This window comes from Mesoplodon mirus (assembly GCF_964341445.2).
Source record: "Mesoplodon mirus genome assembly, chromosome: 20".
Taxonomy (NCBI): domain Eukaryota; kingdom Metazoa; phylum Chordata; class Mammalia; order Artiodactyla; family Ziphiidae; genus Mesoplodon; species Mesoplodon mirus.
In genome coordinates, this window is record NC_138996.1 from 27,382,914 (window position 1) to 27,399,847 (window position 16,934).

The window sequence follows — 16,934 nt, forward strand, 5'->3', positions numbered from 1 at the left end:
GTCTACTATTGTGGGTAGCATTCACCTCTAATTTAGTTCATCGGGGGTTGAACACAAGTTTCTATCAAAGCTGCTCCCAGGCAAAAGAAAGTAGCCGTCGGTGATGGAGTAGGCCTGGCGCTCGTGGTACAGACTGACAGGACCCAGTGGGAATTCTCATCCCAACTTAGATCTAGAATCTGCTGCTGATGCTGTTTATGCCGTTTCAGCCCCGCTGGGATAGAGTGTCTCAGACCCTGATCCTAGTGGTTCTCTATAAAGTGATCCTCTGAATCCCAATTTTCAAAATATAAAGGGGATGATTAGGTAGGTTTTATAGTGTTCTTTCCAGTTATGATTCAAGGTTAAATGAAAGATAAGAAATATGGGAAGCCAAAACTGGTGCCCCAAATCTGCTGACTATACCGTTTCTGAGGATATGTGTGTTGTAGCAGAGACCTAGGATAAGGCCAATACATAGAGCCCACCTCTCCAGGATCAGTGTGACTGGATGTAGGCATCAAGCTTCTGAGTCCCCACCGTGGAGACACTCAGTGTAGGGAAGAGAAAATGTGGGAGGGGGCAGGGGGAATCAAAGAGCAATCAGAAGATCTGAGTTATACATAAAAACTCCTACGACTCAAAGAAGAAATCAGACAACAACTCACAGAAATCATGGACTAAGGTCATTACCATCTTTCTACAAAAGAAGAAAATATAGGTGATATAGAGAAATAGCCTTATTTAACGATGCTATTTACAATCCCCTCAGGTAGCATAATGATCACTGTGACAACACTTCTCTATTCCTTAGAGCTTATCTTTCCCTTCCAAATGTGTGAGGAAAAGGTTGTCTTTTATTTACTTTTTACTTAAATCTCTTCCCCAGAACAGAAGTTTGATTGGTCAATGCCTGTCTCTCTCAGCTCTTTCACTTAAGTCAAGCCTTCTATGTATGATTGTGGTTGTTTCAGTTTCTAATGCAGGGTATCCCTGCCTGGTTTAATTAGATAGTCACTCAGTATATTCTAGGGACTGGACACTGTGCTGGGAACAGACGATACCTGTGTTTTTAAAGGGAAGCCTGTTCTCAAGGAGCCTGCAGTCTAGAAGGAAAATGACAGCAAACAGCAACAACAATACATCAAACATCTTTCCACAACAGGTGCTTAACTAACTGGTTCTCACACAGTCTCATTTCATCCTCTCAAAAGGCTCCCCCAAAGGTAGGGGATATTGTCTGCAGTTTACAGATAAGAAAATCAAGGCTCAGACAGATTGAGTGACTTGCTAAAAGTGACAGGGCTTGTTACTAGGCAAGCTAAGCCCGATTCCAAACCTTGATTCTTTTTTCTTGCAATGTAATTATTGCATAATAGAGGTACTTATACTTCAATTATCACTCATCAGAATTGTAGTCAATGGATATAAGTTAGTGTATGTTTGTTTTTAGCAAAGATGGATAGAATTATGACTCTGTTCCTCCCACCTGCTAAGGGAATGATAGATGCTCACAGGGGCTTACAAAGTCAATTCTTTTTTGCTTCTTCTGGGTTATTCATTTTAATGCTAATATCTTTTCCTCTTCCACCTTCTACTCACTGAATAAGATGATGATAATGCTGTTGCTTTAAAGAGGAAAATATCAACCATAGAGAAAGTCATTAGCAAAGTCATTAGCAAAGATGGGCGTTTTCTTAATCCAGCTGTTTGACAATTCCATGAATGCTTATTTAAAATTAAAAATTTTTTAAACCCCATAAAAGTCTGAACGTGAGCTATCTGAAATAAATTTCAGGAAATTAAATTCAGTATCTCGGTGTGTCCTATCCATTTCCTTTTCCCCATCAGCAAAGTGAAAGTACATGTGTTTGCAAAGATCAATGAATACTTTTGCAAATAATTTTTTTCTACCTGATTTAAAAAAATAACTGATGGTTACTGTGTGCCAGGTGTGATTTTTCCATACAGTATCTTCTTCAATCCCCTTAATAATGCTCTATGGTAACTAATGATATCCCCACTTTTCAGCTGAAGGAAGTGAGACTCAGAGATCATGCCCAAACCAAGCAGTGAATAAGGGGCACAACCAGAAAATTAACTAAGGACTATTTATCCTCAAAGCCCATGCTTTTAACTACATGTCATGCATCATTGAGAAAATAATGATAACAACAGCAACAACCAACACTTATGCCTGTTGTGTATGAGGCATTGTCTTAAGAGCTTTGCGTATATTAACTCATTCAATCTTCATACCAGTCAGATGAGTCAAGTACTGCAATAGTTCTTATTTTCTTAATGCAAGAACTGGAGCTCAAGGAGATTCGAGTAACCATGCTATGGGAAGCAGTGGAGTCAGATTTGATGGTGGCAGACAGCCTCCAGAACCTTCCTCTCAGCCATCATGTTCTTCACAGATATGGATAGAAAGATAAAATATTTATACGTGACTGCTTGTTAGAAGATGGAATGTATTGCAATTTATATTCATTTCCTCAATTTATGGTACTTAACCAGAAGCCATGAGACAAGAACGCTTAAAATAATTTCCACATTGTATGTGTATCTTCAGTTTTATTTAAAAACTGGAAAATTATTGGCTTCCTAATCCAACATGCTTTTGCCTCAATTATGACGGAGAGCATTTACCATTTTAATAAATCATAAGTAGAAATCTTTAAGGTCATTTAATACTCAAACTCAAGACATCCCTAGCCTTGAATATTTTCTCAAAATCACTTTTTCTGTAACAAGGACAAACTCCATCATTCAATTTAGATTTTGAAAGCTCGGTAAACTACATTGAAGTGACCCTGTTCAAAGTTTTCCGAACAATGCTCTGGCAATGTCCACTGGAACAGGATAAACAATGGGTTCCTGTTTTGCATTTCCTGTATATTATTATGATATTCTTATTTCTCTTGATATCACTGATCATTAAATGTTAGTCTTAGAAAAAAGAGCCAACTACTTGACTATATTTATTTAAAGCCAAAAAGATTCAAATGCTGCAGCTCCAAGGGCTTCAAACATATCAGCTCTGTTTTTCACTGCAATTTTCAATCCATTAGGAAATGATAAGGGGCCTGAAACTGAACACAGCAACTCTTGTGAGGGCTGATTGTTGATATCCAGAAGTACTTTCAGAACTTCCGAAACTATTTTGTACATGATATCTTTTTTTATTTTAATATTTATTTATTTATTTGGCTGTGCTAGGTCTTAGTTGCCATGTGTGGGATCTTTTAGTTGTGGCATGTGGGATCTATTTCCCCGACCAGGGATTGAACCCTGGCCCCTGCATTGGGAGTGTGGAGTTTTAGCCACTGGACCACCAGGGGAGTCCCATGTACATGACCTCTTAATAGCCGGCCTAATTGTCTTCTGCTATCTTTCAGCCAGCCTGATGTGAGAAAGTTGTCCTTAGATGGTTGTGTCATGTATGTTTGTAGCTTCAAGCAACAGATTACCTTTAACCAGGTGAGGGGTTGGTTTCCCTGAAACAACGAGAAGCCCAGGATGGGTTCAACTCTGCCTCAGCAGGTGCCTCCCAGAAGGGCATCTGCGTTTCCATCAGCCTAGAGGAGCAATGCCAGGTTAAAGGGCAAAGGGCAGAGCAGCCTTCTCCTCAGGAGGTTCTGTGTTATTATCGTGCGTGTGAAATGTCTTGCCTGTAGCTTATCAGCCTGAACAAACTGCAAGGGAATCTGAGAAGGTAAGTTTTTAAATAGACATGGTACCAGGAGTCTGTAGCAAAGTTGAAAGCAAAAATGGATCCTCCACAGGTAGAAAACTGTGTCTGCCAGGACTGTGTTACATTATTTATTTCTGGAAATAATGAGTCTGGAAATAGTAAAATAAAATGTATCAGAGGGAAACTTCATTCGAAAATGACCCTGAAAGAAACCCTTGCTGAGAAAAAGAGGAAACTCGCTAGAAGGTAAAAATGTGAGCATTTACTTTGACTCAGATGTCCATTCCCCACCCCTCTGCCTGAACACAAACTACCCACTGCTACAGTCAGGAGAGGCCCTCTAGCACCTTCCTCTGGGGACCAGGCCAGTCCTGGCTCAGCCTGGAGTCTGAACAGTGATTTTCTCCCTTTTTTGTAAAATTGAGATATCATTACTCATTTCTTGACATTTCTAACATGCCTCTCCCATACCATCTTATTTCTTGTGCTTCCTTTTTGTTAATAAGACTATTGTTGCTATTTTTAGGAGGTTGACCTTGCTGGTTAGACCGTTCCCACCCAAACTTTTCTATATCTGGCACTGAGGTAAACAGATGAGGTTGCTAATAGCCAGAGGCGGCTGGTCCAGAAGCTCCAGCCACCCCAGGTATGGTCTGGTCAGGTGACAACTGAAGGGCTAATATTGCAGCAACATCTGTAATTCACTTGGGACACACCAACAGGTCACACAAAGAGGTAGGAAGGTCTGGATTAGAGGACAGATAACACAGAAAATATTAACATGTTCAATATCTGAAGCTTGCCATTTCTAACCTGCATTCATTTTAGGAAGAGGTTTTTCTTATGCACTTGATATAACGAATCTGTAGTTCCTTCTAACCCTTGAATGCTGGTCAACTCTTCCTTTTTATTCTTCACTCATATTTCATCTCTGTGAGTTTCAAGAAAACTTTTCTAACATTTTGTGTATTACTTATATATGACTGTCCTTGCAAAATTAACTTTTGTGGCCATAGTAACCATGGAAATGTGCCATGGATTGTTGGGTTAATTAGTTTGTTTTTTAAATGCCTCAGAAAAGATACTTTTCATGCTGTGCTTTGATGACTTCAAAGTGTTTTACAAATGTATGAAAAGAATATACAAAACAGTACATCTTCCAACATGCTTAGGCCATAACCAGCATCCCTGTGCCCATGGTAGAAGAAAGCGTTACACAGCCTCTTCCCAGGCAACAGGGCAAAGACCAGCGCCCAGTCTCTGATTCTGCTCTGTAGCCCAGGCCACACAAAGCTCTCCTTTCCTCGCCTTTGCCAGAGAACAAGATCACAAATCTCCCAGTTTCTCAATGGCTTGTCATTCCTTGTGTGTTTATAACTAATGCACTGTATGGACATGAGAAAGGGTTTCAAGTCACAGGAATGACAATGGCCTGACCAGGCAGTGTTGTTGGTGTGATACTTCATGTCTGTCTGCCTGTGTGTCTGCTCATCAGGTACCTATAAACAACATCAGTTATGGCTTGTAGAGAGCCAGGTGGTTATAACTGTCTAGCAATATACAGACAAATATATCATTCTCTCCAACAACCCTAATCAAAAGAAATTTTGATCAGGGACCCCAAGTGAGTGATTAATACACCCTAATGGTGTATTACATAGTTCTGAAAAAGGTCTGGAGAGATGATGTGAGAATGCAGGTAACTTGATTTATTTCAAGCCTATTTTAGAAGATAAATGCAAATTATTAAGATAATAGAATATATTATATCCCGAGGGGGAAAATAAGTGCTATCTGATACTTCAAAAAGCTTTTAAATTAAATACGTAACTACAAAGCAATACAGTTCAGAGCATCTTCTTGGTTGGAAGCAGCTGCTTAATTAGAATACAGAGTTTTTGCTTTCTACAAGATACTTTCATTTTACAAATTCTCGTTACTATACAGCAAAAATGCCATCGTGTGTTGCTTAATGCCTTGAGCAGGACTTATTTAATCAAATGCACACTGAGCCCTTCCCCTGTGCAAGGCACAAATACAACACACATGTCAGGGGTACGACGAGAAGGGGAAATAGGAGAACTACATGAATCAATCACTCAAACAAACGCAACGTTTGACATTGGAGGGAATGTGAGGAATGGGATTCTTCAAGGGTTAAAAACAGTATAATTTGAAGTCGGGGAGCCTGATTCCTCCAGCTCTGTTTTTCTTTCTCAAGATTGCTTTGGCTATTCGGGGTCTTTTGTGTTTCCATACAAATTGTAAAAAAATTTTTTTGTTGTTCTAAATCTGTGAAGAATGCCATTGGCAATTTGATAGGGATTGCATTGAATCTGTAGATTGCTTTGGGTAGTACAGTCATTTTCACAACATTGATTCTTCTAATCCCAGAACATGGGATATTTCTCCATCTTTTTAGGTCCTCTATCAACGCATATATGTGGAATCTAGAAAAACGGTACAGATGAACCTATTTTCAGGGCAGGAATAGAGACGCAGATGTAGAGAACAGACATGTGGACACGGGGGCTGGGGGAAGAGGAGGGTGGGATGAATTGGGAGATTAGGATTGACATATATACACTACCGTGAGTAAAGCACAGGAAGCTCAGCTTGGTGTTCTGTGACGACCTAGATGGGTGGGATCGGGGGAGGTGGGAGGGAGGTCCAAGAGGGAGGGGATATATGTACACATATAGCTGATTCACTTCTTGTACAGCAGAAACTAACGCAACATTGTAAAGCAATAATACTCCAAAAAAAAAAAAAAAGCCAACAAAAAAGCTTGACCTTGGCTGGAGCAGGGAAACCCTTCCTGAGGAAAAGGCACTTCAGCTGAGGGCTGAAGGGCGCACGAATCCACTGCTGAGCAGGGCAGGGCATTATTCCCGGCAAGAGGGAATAATGCACGCACAGGCCCTGACCACGGCCCATCCCAAGAACTGAGAGAAGACCAGAGAACCTGGAAGAAATGGAGCTAGAAGGAGGGTAGGAGATGTGGGTGGAGATGTGAGAAGATAGCAGGTCGTGCAGAGCCTTAAATAGGCCCCTTTACGAAGGTTTATCTTAACGATTTTTCTACCATATGCAGCAACTGTTGCATATGCTCAATTTCAACGGCATATAAATATCAAGAAAAGCTTAGTCATGGTTATATAAAACAGCAGAGGCACTTGCTAAATACACATAGAGTTCAGACAGTAAGATTAAAAACAATAAGGTTTTAACTAGAAAAGTGAGTTGTAACAAAGGTTTTAAGAAGTTCTTTCTATAGAATCTCTTGCACTTGATACTGGTTATTTAATCGTTCCTTCAGACTGTCACCTTATTTAGTAAAATTCAGTCCCAGATTGCATAATGGCACATGAGATGGCAAATCACCTCCTAAAACACATTCGCTTCACATTGGTAACCAGGAAGCAGAAATAAGTGGACATATGATTTGACAACTTTAGATGTAGATTATGGGGGCGAGGGGGAATGGCCAAATGGCATCTCTGTTAAGTCCAAGCAAAAGTTGAGATGTTAGAGTTAGGAAGGGGTTTATAGCTCAATTCTTCTCCCTCCCTTTCAGGGCATGAGTGCCGAGGGCTTGTGTGACTGGTCTGAAACCACTCACCTCTTGGGCTTGGGTTTATTCACTGTTCCACACGTGTAACACTGAGGTTCCTGGAGATGGCCCTGCTGACACTTACTAAGGGCATGATGCTTCCAAGCATCACCAGTTTTGTTGAGCATGCTTTACTCTGTTTCATGTGGTCTAAGCAGACAAGTGTAAAAGATGTTAGTACACTTAATCTAGCCTTCATTTTGCATTCAACATGCCAGACTTTGGGGGTCTATCCCCTCCTTTGATCAGCGTTATCTGATGTCTATCGTCTCTATAGTATGAGAATCTGACTGCCCTTTCAGTACATCTTTGAAACTCATGCCACTGTTTCAGACGGTCGTGCTGCCTCTCCCTAAGCACTAAGATATTTGACTAAGAGAATGACGCATTGTTCCCCTGGAATATTAGACAATGCTACCCAACCGACATGGCCACGAAAACCTTCAAACATTTATACTGCAACTCACTTTTCAAAGGACTTCAGAGGGGAAAAAAATGTAACCTGGAAAACAATATTCATGGGAAAACTACATTCACTTCCTTCCTACTGAGATCCTCTCAATTAATAGGAAGTGATGAGGAATCAAATGAGAATTCGGAGTTCTCTTGGGAAAAAAATTTAAACAGCTCTCAAAGAAGCCCTCAAAATACGTGTACTCAAGAACCCATGCACATAAAAGTCCCTAGAAATCATCATGGTATCTGAAAACAAATTACTACATTTGGCCATATATACTAACCTGCACAGATTCTACTATATTTTAATTATTTAACCAATAATAGCATTTCCAACGTGCCAGACTTTTCTACATTCCTTTCAAATGACAGCTGTTCTAATCCTCACAACAGCCCACTGAGATAGGTCCTATTTAAAGAGGAGGAAACAGAGGCACAGGGAAGTGAAGTAACTGACCGGGATTCTAACCCAGACACACTGGCTCCAGACTCTCTGCTGTGAGGCATTACACATATCTTAAAGTTTTCTGAAACAACCAACCAACCTGTGAGACATAAAGCTACAAATGGTCGCTGCATACAGAACTGGGAGTTTTAAGTATTACCAGTGTGGGTCCGCATTCTCTCTTACAATGAGGATTTTATTTTCAGGAAGCCCTTTGAGCCCACAAGGCTTTGGTGCCACCTGAAAAAGTGAGAAGTCACTTGGCAAACTGGTGAGGTCATTCAAAATAGTGTGCTCCCTTATTTAAGGGTGGGCAGAGGATCCAGAAGCCTCTCCACTCTAAAATACCAATCTTTCTCATGGTTCTAACAAGTGGAGTGTTATCTGACTTCATAAGATCCTTTCTTGAGACATAAATACCTTTGAGCATGGTTTGTTCTACATCAACTGTGCCTTAGCTACATTGTGTTAATTAGACAAATACTTAGCCGAAAACAATCTCAGTTTTTCTTATGTGCTATGGAGGGAGAGAAGGAAATGTACAGCTAGACTGACTTCCAACCTTTCCATCCATTTTTCCCCCTCTTCATCTCAGAACGATTATTCTTGCTCGAGCCTCTGAAACCAAACCTGTCCTTTTGGAGAGTTTAAGAACCTCAGTGAACATGGCGGCCGGTCCCACTCATGCCTTTTGCAAGGGTTCTTGTAACTAGGTCCTTATCTTAGTCTTTGGAGCCTGCATCTCTGCCGGCAAACTTGCCAAGTGTTCTAATTCCTCCAAGAATTAGTTGTTGACCCATGGATCACTCTTTTAAGTAGCATGGATCAAGACCAGTGGTTCGCCAAGTGTGGTCAAGAATCACTGGGGACTTGTTAGAGATTAGAATTTCAGGCCCCTTCCCAGACATACTCAGTCAGAAACGAGGGGTAGGAGCCAGCATTCTGTGTTTTGACAAGCCTTCCAGGAGACTCTGATGCTCGCTACAGTTTGAGAATCACTGGCCTAGATGGCACTGCCCAATAAAAATAGAATGCAAGCCACATTTGTACATTTAAAAGATTCTGGCATTTTAAAAAGTAAAAAGAAACAGGTAAACTTAATTTTAACAACTTATCTTATTTAACCCAATATGTCTGAAATACCATTTCAACATATGATCAACAGTCTCTTTTTCATACTAAGTCTTCAAAGTCTGGTGTACATTTTGCACTTATATGACATCTCAGTTCTGACAAACCACATGTTAAGTGCTCAACAGCCATATGTATCCATCATATTGGATAGCCAAGCTCTAGACTTAGTGATAATAGCATTAACTTTTATGCTTTCTATGCATCAGCATTGCTTAGTTAAGCATTTTGTGTGCATCATCATGTAAACCCTCCCACAACTCTGTGGATTGGTACTGTTATTATCCCCATCTTATACAAGAGAAGGGTTATGCCAAAGCCCTATTTAGTGCTACGCCAATATAAGAAGTCCAACTCTAATATAAGCATTTTCCAATGATTTTAAATCAATTTATTTGTAAAAATAAAAAAAGAAAGAATATAAATAAAATCATTAACGGTAGTACAGTTGGTACAATTGCTAAGGCATTAATAACTTATAAAAGACATGGTGGTTGCAAAAGTAGAAAAGTCCAAAATTTAGTCTTCTAACCTTTAAAAATATGCCTCAATCTGCACTCTTCTGTGACATCAAATCTGTCAAAAGGTGCTTATGGACAGGCTGTCTGGACAGTCAGGGTCTTTGGGGAACAAAGGAGACCTGGGTGAGTCACCTGGCAGTGTAGGACTCATCCTAAATGGGGAGCTAGCAGGGTCATAACCTGTTCATTCAAGTGCAGATTGACATAAAATGATTAATAATAGTTAAACAGGAGGCAGCGGGCTTCTCTCAGTATTGGTGTGAAAAGCAGGTAGTTTGGAATTTAAAAATAATGGTTGACTTAGTACTCAAAGAGTTAATCTTTATCTGTCCCCTTAACTTCCATAGGTTCTCAAGGAAGGCCAATTTAAAAATGTATTTTCCTCTTCATTATAAACTACTGTAAGGAGGAAAAAGTAAAAACAATTAAAATTCTTTTTCTGAGGCTAGTCTTCCATTTTTTTGCCAGAATTACCATTTATAATTTGACCAAGTAAAGTAAATATCCGATTTTAAACTGACAGTTATTTAAGACATATTAAAATGGGACCGCTTAAAATAAATGAACAGAAAAATGCATTATTCTACAGAGATCTTTTTTAAAACCCTGCTTCATATTTTAAAAATAAGGTTAATCGTATTTTTAAATTTTGATTACATGTTTCAAATGTAATTTATAATTTTTTAAATTTAAATATCTGCATAGTTTTAACATGAGCGTATCATGCCAAAAGATTTCACTATTTTACCGCAGTAGTTGAAATAGCAGTCGTGTAACTTTTTAAAAAAACATATCACGCATAGTCTTCAGTATTTTCTTTCTTTTTTCTTCCAGTTTTATTGAGATATAATTGACATACAATACTGTATAAGTCAAGGTGTACAGCATAATCATTTGATTTACGTACATTATGACGACCACAATAAGTTTTGTGAACATCAATCATCTCATATAGATACAAAATTAAAGAAATAGGGTAAAATGTTTTTCTTATGATGAGAACTCTTAGGATTTACTTTCTTAACAACTTTCATATATAAAATACTGCAGTGTTAATTATATTTATCATGCTGTACATTACATCCCTAGTACTTACTTTTAACTGGAAGTTTGTACCTTTTGACTGCCTTCACTCAATTATCTTTCCTCCAACCCGTCTCTAGTAACCACAAATCTGACCTCTTTTTCTGAGTTTGTTTGTTTGTTTGTTTCTGGAGTATAATTGACCCACAACACGATGTTAGTTCCTGTTACACGGCATAGTGTAACAGGATTTCACATTTCTATACATTTCAAAATGATCACTGCAATAAGTCTAGTTGCCATCTGTCACCATACCAAGATATGACATAGTTACTGACTGTATAGATTCCCCACACTGTACATTTCATACCTGTGACTCATTTATTTTGCAACTGGAAGTCCCTACCTCTTATTCTCCCTCACCTATTTCTTTCCTCTAATTAGTTTCCTCTATTAGTTTCTCTAATCAGTTGCAAGGAAAGAGTTGAATTGATCTGAGCCTCTGGTAACCAACCTTCATAATATTAACTATAAAATATATCAAGGTGGTTTGTATACTGGACTAAGATCAGAGAATCTTCTTTCACCTCTCCGCAGTACTTTCTGACTGCGCAAGCCTTCTCTTTGTTATGAAGAAAAGGGAATTGAGAGGATTCAGGGATTTCATCTACGTAGAATAAAGGCTTTTATAAAAAATACTTAAGTGTTTCCTTGGTAGGAAGTAACTAATTTTCCTTCTTAGGGGTGTTGCAAAAGGTATAATGAAGCAATGGAAGTCAGGAGTCGGTCTGATGACGCATATCTTCCTTCAGTCAGAGTAGAAAGAGATCTCCATCTCCAGTTGCTATGGTTTGAATAGACTGTGGAAAAGAAGCTGTAAAAGTCTGTAGCAAATTCTGTCCTTATTCTTGCTGCGTTTGTGTGCTGTAAGCCTTTTGAGGCAAAGACATTGTTAATTTTGTCCACTATTGTATTCTCAGAGTTCTTGGCAGATAGTAGACTCAGTACTTGCCACAAAAAATATTTGTTGAATGAATGAATGAATGAATCCAATTTGTAGATCTTAATTCATCATTCTACAAACAAAATGAAAGCTCAGAGTTTGCCAGTCATTGCTGGTGACCCAATCTGAAATATTTCTTCGTTGGCCTTTGGAGGGAGAGGCAGGGGATGGGTGCCTGTCTGCGTCTTGTCACTGAATGGACCTCAATCTCTGCCAACAGATAAGAAATGTCAACAGCTTAACCCAGTAGCTGTCAAAAATAGCATAGTTGATGAAACTGGAAATTTGGGTGTGGGCTAGAAATAAACCATTTGTCTTCAGTCTTAAGAAGGATAGGATGATAACAGCTATTCCTCCCAGAGAGATCTAAAATATTTTTTAAGACCCATATAAGCAAGCAAGGAACTATCAGAAGAAAAGTCTTTCCTCTCAATAAGGCATAAATAGAACATCTTATTTTCAACAAACCAGGTAGATCATTTTGAAAACACGAGGATTATGGCAAAGCACTATGTTTCTGTAAGATTTCAGTCGAAATGTTTTATTGTGTTTTGTTTTCAATCGTGCTGGCAGTTTTCCTCAAAATGTAAATGAATATTTGCACAGTGAAGCAAGTTGTTGTGGGTTTCCTGGTTTGTGTCCCGCCCCCCTTCCCCGGAGGGGGGCTGTGGCGATTCGGCAAGGTTTTTTCATCCCTTGCAGACAACCCCGGCTGCTGTTAATGCTGAAAATAGCTCAAACGCTCTCAGAACAGTAGCACCACCCAGCAGCTGGGATTCTTTCCGTCTCTCATTTGCCTTCTCTCTTGCCTTTTTTTTCCCTTCAGACACTTGGGTTGGACTTAATCTTAAACCTCTGGAGTTCAAGACCTTTTAAAAAGGGCTAAATAAACAATCTCCACGTGTAAAAGGCCAATGACTCCTACCTCTCTTCAGAGCAACTGTTGAACCCGGCTGCCTGTAGGTAAGATTTTTCTTTAATTCTGGAGTGATGTTATTGGTTTATGATGTTTATGACTAATGTCTTTTAAATAACTTGTTAACCAGGAGAATAAACGGGGGTGCTGAACGATTTCCAGGTAAATACGGTGCTCCAGGATACAGCAGTAGCATCTGTGCATCTCTGTGGCTGTAATTTTAAACTGTGCTGAACGCACTCCGTCATGTTGACCTGCAGTACAGACCCGCCTGTGATTGAGCTGCAGCAGAACGCTAATTAAGCCTCATTGCCAGAGTCGTCCAGAGCCTTGCAGACATCCTAATTTTCCTGTTTAGACGGCTTACTTATTTTTAACTTTCTAAGGGCCTTTTTTTTTTTTTTAAGGAAAAAGATGCAACTACCTGAGGAAAGGAGATATATTAGTAATTATTTTAAGGACAGGGAGATAGCTCTACCTTAGTACCTTCTTTCATCACTGTGCTGTTCATTACTAGCGTAGAATGAGAACAGTTTCTGTTTGTTGGTTTGTTTTGTTTTTTTGTATACTCCTAGCACAATTCGGTGACTCGGTTTTGAGAATTCCTTAACTAGCTGACTGTCTTCGGCTAGCAGGTTTCTCCAATGTGACAATATAATATTTTGGAGAGTTTTCTGTGCCTCCCCCTCCCCTACCTTATGCTTGGTCTTGACATTCTGCAAAGTACTTTGATCTGTGGACTTTAACTTCAAACACAGCATTTACTTTCGTTATGAGTATTTACTGTGTTCAGTAAAAAGTCTTTTTTTTTTTTTTTTTTTGGTTGAACGCTTTTGTATTATTTCCTTTGAATAAGCTATTGGGCTTTGGTTTTCTCTCACTGATATGTGTTAGGTTTTATCAGTACAGGGACCCCCAACTGAGAGGCCAAGACTATTTTATGGCAAGTTTCTCTGACCATTATAGACTTTATGAGAGCTCTCTGTTGCCCTCCGAGCAGATGTCTAAAATCAAGCAGCAAATGACGGTGCACAGACCAGATTCTATCAACCCCTCACTTGAGTGCCTCCAAAATTACCATGTGCCTCGGGGACTTACTGTTGCTTTTTAACATGGACACTGAAGTCCTTGGAATTTAGAGATTTTTGTTTCCAAAGAAGTTTATTGGTGTCACACCATATGTCAAAAGAAAAATGCATTTTAAACACACATCTTCTGGGTAACTTTTTTTTAAAAAGGAAAGAAAAAAAGAAAGAAAGAAAAAGAAGAAGAAAAAATAAAGAGAAAAAAAGAAAGTTAAAAAAAAGAGAACTAGAGAAAAAAGAAAAGGAAAAGAAAAATCCTCTGTAGCCAGAAGTCTGTTATGGTAGTGAAACTTCTGCTGAATGAGGGATAAGGAATGAAAAAAACGTATTTCCTAAAATAGACAGAGTGTAGCACTTTCTAGTCATTCAGTCAAATTCTTTATTTTGGAGAAAATTCATGTGTATATTACGTTTGTTTGTCACTCTTTTCTTCACCACAAGCAAAGGATATTTTCAAAGTCCTCAGCCAGATACTGAGCAAGCTGTCCCTGTGTCCTGGTGAATGTGAAGAGTAGAACGAGCCTGATCCTGTCAGGATTCTGTGTAAGTCCCCGACTGTGGGGACGGATACACTGTGCTCCGTGCTCTGCACCTTGCTGACAAGGAAGAACGCCAGTGGCTGCAGGACTCCTGTTCAGAGGGGTGGAGTAGGGAGTCAGCTATGGGAGACGTCCCCCAGATTAGGAGCAGATGCAGTATGATCTCTAGAACTGGGACTAAGATAGTAGCAGAACCTAGAAGCTATTCAGTCTAAATTTTTATTTCCAAAAGCTGGACATTTAATTGCTAACTTTCTCCCTTCAGATCTGCATAATATGGAGCTTTTTAATCGTCCCATTTCTGTGATGTGTGTACAGTCAAAACTTGAAATCCTCCAGTTATTTTGAGCATACACTTCCCTGCCTTGGGGGGTTCTAGAATACTCTCCTCCTTAATACTAGGAAGGCTTGATTTGGCATTGCTGGGGAGAAATGTATTGCTAAAAGGCAATACAAGTTCAGCTGCAGAATCCAAAGGATGAAATAGGTTTGGAACATGATAGAGGCCATTAAATTCTTAGGCAAGCCATTTTTTTCGTGTTTTGTTGGGTTTTTTTGTTTCTTTGTTTCCCTCTGCCCCTTAATTTTACTCTGAAACTTTGGCTTGTTTGAATGTGAAACTCAAGGAGAAACCTCGCCAAAACCACTGAGTTTCACATAGGTTCCACATGAAAGAAGTATTCTACCCAGCCTTGCTTGAAACTTGGCCCATGTTTTGCCAAAAGTTTCATGAATGTCAGTGAGCCTGGATTTGAAACATAATCCCAAACCAGGTGACTTCTGGCGACTTTGAGGCTGTCCTGTAGAAGTACAGCATCTGTCAAACAAGGACACCCCTTATCTTCATATCTCCGACTAATTTCATGTGTATACACATTTTTCCAATAAACCTCCATTTGTTCTATGATGTTTTAAAGCCAGGGTCAATCCTAATATGAATTTTTATAGCTGTGGGATTGAAGCGTTGGCAAATAGAAGTCTGCATTTTAAATTCCAACACAGTCTGAACCAAGTGGTGTGAACATGTTGGTATAATTCAGCTGAGGAAGGAAGTCCCAGGAGAGTCATGGAATGTCTTTCTTTGCTTAAATATACTTCTGTGCTTGTGTGGAACAAAGAATAACATTTTGTCCAGGTCTATCTGCTTGACAGTATGCCTTTTGTTCGCTCTCCAAAGGTGGTGTCAAATGTATTGGTGGAAAAATAATAAACTTCCAGATATATATTTTTTTGCCCGCTTAACTGATATACTCCTAGGGAACACTGTAAGCATTAAAAAGTTCAGTACTGATACTTGTAATGTAATGTATACTGAGGATAAAGGGGTACTCAGCAGAGTCTATTTTCTTCAGAAAAGCTTTACCTAGAGCTGTTGTGTGACAGTCTAATGGGCTGGGTGGTGAAGGTGTGTGTGTGTGTGTGTGTGTGTGTGTGTTGAGTGGTTGGAAAGGCAGAGGGGATTTGTAAGCTTTGTTCAGCAAATATGTTATATTTAAACCAAAAACAACTGAGAAGAAGGGGACAAAGACGAGAGCAGTGGAAATAAGAGAGCATCTGGAGTAGAGGATGAAGCGTCAGGATGGCTCAGTGCTGCCTTCTTTAACCAGGCTTTCTCCTAGAAACTAAAACTCTACCTGCAAAGTACCCACACCTGGAATTTTATTTAATACTCAGGATTATCAGAGATAACAGATTGTATTTTTATTTCACCCAGTGCATAGGTGTTTCACATTCAGTAACTACTTTGATTTCCTGGATCATCTATCTTAAGGTGGGGTGGTATTACTATTAACATGGGGTTGGTCATGTAGGCATTGTGTTCCCAATGTACAGGTGAGGCACTGACCCCCAAAATTGCTGCATCATCCAGCAAATGGCAGGTTGGTTCTCATGTCTTAGTAAATAGCATTCCTAGTAAATAGCAAATGGCAGGTTGGCTCTCATGTCAAGAGCTTTCAGAGTGTACCATTCCACCCCATTGCAAAATACAAAGACATAAAACAAGTTAAAAGGGCTTCCCTGGTGGCGCAGTGGTTGAGAGTCCGCCGTTGCAGGGGACACGGGTTCGTGCCCCGGTCTGGGAAGATCCCACATGCCGCGGAGCAGCTAGGCCCGTAAGCCATGGCCGCTGAGCCTGCGCGTCCGGAGCCTGTGCTCCGCAACGGGAGAGGCCACAACAGTGAGAGGTCCGTGTGCCGCAAAAAAAAAAAAAAAAAAAAGTACAAGTTAAAAATAATAGCCAAAGGATAGTAAGAAAATGACGGGTCCAAGCAATGAAAGAGCTATTTCAAGTCATAACAACTTCTGACTTTCTATACTTCACTGAGAGAAAAACGTAAGCAAAAGAGGGATGAGGATTACGGAGAAAGACACACATGTGCCAGTGGTATAATGAACCAAAAGTTATGACTTGGTTGATTGAAACAAAAGATACAGGTCCGCAAAAAGAATCAGGTTAGTAAAGACACAGCTTAAAATAATGTGCTCTCTAATGAAAGGTCAATTCAGTATTAGAAAAGATAGAAT

At 39.6% G+C, this 16,934-nt stretch overlaps 1 protein-coding gene across 4 annotated transcripts in view; it reads left to right on the plus strand.

Annotated features, from left to right (window-relative positions):
• Positions 1–16,934, plus strand: part of SORBS2 (sorbin and SH3 domain containing 2) — a 209,404-nt gene that overhangs the window by 23,664 nt on the left and 168,806 nt on the right. For all 4 annotated transcript variants that reach the window (XM_082608349.1, XM_082608346.1, XM_082608347.1 and 1 more), the window contains exon 2: positions 12,695–12,831. The gene's annotated coding sequence lies outside the window, so the exon portion shown is untranslated. The remainder of the gene's footprint in view (positions 1–12,694; positions 12,832–16,934) is intronic.